This window comes from Humulus lupulus, chromosome 5 (assembly GCF_963169125.1).
Source record: "Humulus lupulus chromosome 5, drHumLupu1.1, whole genome shotgun sequence".
Classification (NCBI taxonomy): Eukaryota; Viridiplantae; Streptophyta; class Magnoliopsida; order Rosales; family Cannabaceae; genus Humulus; species Humulus lupulus.
This window is the reverse complement of record NC_084797.1, coordinates 67,853,737-67,857,982: the sequence shown is the minus strand read 5'-3', so window position 1 is coordinate 67,857,982 and position 4,246 is coordinate 67,853,737. Positions and strand designations below refer to the sequence as shown.

Sequence of the window (4,246 nt, the reverse complement as noted above, 5' to 3'; positions counted from 1 at the left end):
AAGGATGTTCTTAAGTCTAATTCATCTTTTACTTCATACCTTCCTCCTCTTTTTGGTGAATTAGTTGACCTAGACCTAGGATCAAAATAATTCCATTGTTGTGAATTGACAGATAAATCTTCAAGGGCATCCCAAGCTTCTTGTCCTTGAAATTTTTAAAAAAATTCGGTATGCATAGATTGAATCATTTGACGATTAGAGGGAGTCAAACCATCATAAAAATATTTTACAAGTCTCCATTTTTCAGAATCATGATGAAGAAATTTCAATAATAAACCTTTGAATCTTTCCCAACATTCATAAAACTCTTCATTATCTTTTTGAAAAAACTAGGAGATTTCTCTCCTTAGACTATCAGTTTTAGACATAGGAAAAAATTTCAGCAAGAATTTATTATAAAGTTGATCCCATGTAGTTATAGACCCCGTGGGAAGGGAATTTAACCAAGCTTTTTATTTGTCTTTTAATGAAAAAGGGAACAATCTTAGTTTGACCGACTCTTCAGAATTTTTTTGAAATTTAAATGTTGAGCAAATTTCTAAGAAACCTTTGACATGCATGTAATGATCCTATTTATCTAACCCATAAAAAGATGGTAACAATTGAATGATTGATGGTTTAAGCTCAAAATGGGTAGCAGAAATGGTAGGAAGAAAAATACATGAAGGAGAATTAGATGAAATAGGTGCAAAATACTCAAGCAATGTTTTTTCAGGCACAACATTTTCATCAACAGGATTTCGAGTAATATTAGCAATTGGTGTCATGATGCTCAAATTTTTAGTAACACTTTCAATTTCAAACAAAGATAAAATCTTTTTACTAATCAATTTTTCGAGTTACGTTCCCAATGATGCATACAATTTTCACAAACACAGCAACAAAGATAATCTCAAACAAACAATTTTCTGATGTGGAAGATCAGTTAAAACCGCAACCACAGAGCATACTTAGAATTTTTAGAGATTTCACAACAATATAATTTTTATGGTTTACTTGTCCCTAGGCCTATTTGATTCCACTTACTCGCACACTACTAACAACTCCCCGAGGTTAATTAGTAGAGGCAGATTGGGAATTTTGTTCAAATTTCCTTTAAGCAAATATTGCTTATGGTGAAAGGACAAGATTTAGATTTTTTTTCAAGTATTTTTTCACAATTACACAATAATATGATAAGTGACAAAGAAAAATAAGGTAAAATTAAATAAGACTATCAGAAATTAGGCAAGAGTAGGGAGGCATAGCATGCAATCAACCACAACAAAAATAAGGTAAAAATTAGGAGGCACAAGTGCCATCAACTAAAACATAAGATAAAAGACTAGGAGGCAAAATTGTTATCAACTAGCTAGGAGGCAAATTTTCCATCAACTAGTAACTTGTGAAAAAATAAAATAAAAATAACAACAAGATAAATAATGAAAATTACAACAAAGGTTAGGAGGCACAAGTGCCGTCAACTAACAAAGAAATACAAGGAATAAAAACTACAACACTACAACAAAATTAGGAGGCACAAGTGTCATCAACTATAAAAATTAAAAAGATAGATTGATAGGAGGCACAAGTGCCATCAACAAAAAACACAATAAATATAAATATATAAGTAAGTTTTTTTTTTATGGGTGGTAGAATTGTCCCAAATTTTCTTTTCATCTTTTTTTTTTAGTTTTATATATAGATATATATTTTTTATTTTTGTATATATATTTTTTTAAGTGCAAAAATTAAATAACTAGTAAAAGAATTCACTAACATTGAGATAAATTTTGAATATTTTCTTGCAACTCCCTGGCAACGGCGCTAAAAGCTTGATGGACCCAAAATAGGTATGTTTTAAATATTTATATCGCAAGTGCACGAATCGTTCATATAGAATAGTGACCGTGTAAGCAAGGATGTTGAACCCAAAGGAACTGTCTAAAATAAAAAATAAAACTATTTTAAACCAAAATTAATAAATTATAACCTTGCTCCAAAGATTGATGAGATTTAATGTCATGAACTTAAAATAAAAGATTTAAAATAAAGCTATTTAAGAGAATAAAAATAAATCAATTATGATTTGAAAATAAGTTGTAAAAGAAAGATTATTGAGATACTAGAATCCACAAAATGTAAGTTTAATAATACTTATTAGTATATTGATTCCCAAGTTTTAGTGATAGTTAAAAGAAGTCAAACTATCATTTTCCAAATAGATTTATAATTTTAAGCACAAATTATTTTTAAAAAGATAGGATTTTTCTTCACTTTTCAAAAAAAGTATAATTTCAAAGTATTTAATGTGAATCAACCTAATGAAACAACATAAAATCAAATAACATTATTTATAAGGCAAAACATAATACTTTTGCTCTAAGGTTTGGATGTGTACAATTTAATAACATATCTTACACAAAGAATATTATGTTTTGCAAAATGAAGAACAAAGTGCAATATTATCTAACAATCCAAAATATGAGATATTAAAGATGAAAGACATATATGAAGAAGAAAATCCATAAACTTTGTTGCAGTACAAGGGAAATCAACAACAACATAAATATTATCTAGTTACAAGTTGCTTCATCATGATCTTAATAATCTTATGAAAAATATTAGAAGCACATAACTAGAATAGAAATTACAAAATAAATCAAATACATAATTGAAAATGCTCTTGAAAAACACTAAAATGGAAGAGAGAATGGTAGAGAGAAACGGTAGAAAAGATGATGGTTACCGAAAAAGTAAGCACCCCAAAATGGTCTTCAAATTACACATTTATAGTCAAAATGAGATTATTAAAATAATCAATTTAAATTAAATAAATTGATTAGATTAGTTAAATTAATAATAATATGGCAAGTAGGGGTAAAATGTAGGGTGTCATGATGAATTTTGTAGTGAAATGTGTAGAAAAAGTTGGGTAAAAAATTGGCATTTTTGGACAAAGGGGACAAGGGGACAAATTGAGCTCAAGGAGAAGGGGAAGGTGGCTGGTGGCAGGTGGCTGTTGGGCCTGGGAGCAGGTGGCCCAAGAGACTGCTGATGGTTGGGAGGCACGGTTGGGCCTGGCTGGGGTGGCTGGCTGCTGAATCGAGTGGGCCTCGGGGCATCGGGCCCAGTGGCTGTTTGGGGCAGTTGGGAGCTTCGAGCTGGGCCAGGTGCCATTTATCTTATTTCTTCCTCAAAAATGTCATTTTTCTTTTGTTCTCTTTATTTTTCAAACATAAAAAAAAACAACATAATTCCTACAACATAAAAATAAATTAAATCACAATCAAATATTTTCAATTATAAATAAATCATATTAATTATTTGAAAATACTTAATTAAAACTTAATTTAATTTATCATTAAAGATCAATAAAAGCGCATTTTTTTACTTCTAACTAAACTCAATAATTCAAATAATTAAACTATAACAAAATAACCATAAAATCACATAAAAATATATGAACTCAAAATAAACCCCATTAATTCAAAATGACTCAAAAACTAAACAAATTAATTAAAAACTCAAGAACTAAGCAACAATTAGCCTAAAAAAAAGTGGTAAAATAACTCTAATTTCTAGAGTTATCAGGCGTTCCTTGGGCTCGGCCAATCTCTCACTGCCTCTACCTTAGTTGGATCCACCTTGATCCCATCTTCACCAACAATGTGTCCAAGGAATGTCACTTCTGGTAACCAGAACTCACACTTCTTAAACTTGGCATACAACTGATGCTCTCTTAGTCTCTACATTACCTGTCGGAGATGCTACTCATGCTCTGCCTCTGAACTGGAGTAAACCAAGATATCGTCGATAAAGACAATCACAATCTGATCCAAGAAGTCCTTGAACACCCTATTCATCAAGTCTATGAATGCAGCTGGGGCATTGGTCAGACCAAATGACATGACCAGAAACTCATAATTCCCATAACTCGTTCGAAAGGCCGTCTTCAGAATATCCTCGTCCTTGATCCTCAGCTGGTGATAACCATATCGAAGATCAATCTTTGAGAACATCGTCTTTCCCTACAACTGATCGAACAAGTCATCGATCCTTGGTAAGGAGTATTTATTCTTGATGGTCAACTTGTTCAACTCCCTGTAGTCTATACACATTCTCAGAGTCCCATCCTTCTTCTTCACAAACAAAACTGGAGTACCCTATGGCGAGAAGCTAGGTCTAATAAACCCTAAATCAAGAAGTTCTTGCAATTGTACCTTCAATTCTTTCAGTTCCGCTGGAGGCATCTTATATGGTTCCC

The 4,246-nt window shown here is 31.6% G+C and overlaps 1 non-coding gene across 1 annotated transcript; it reads left to right on the top strand.

Moving 5' to 3' along the window:
* Window positions 1-247: 247 nt before the first annotated feature.
* On the top strand, window positions 248-353 carry LOC133781073 (small nucleolar RNA R71). Its single transcript, XR_009869869.1, has one exon. It is a non-coding gene; the product is annotated as a small nucleolar RNA R71 (small nucleolar RNA).
* Window positions 354-4,246: the final 3,893 nt, after the last annotated feature.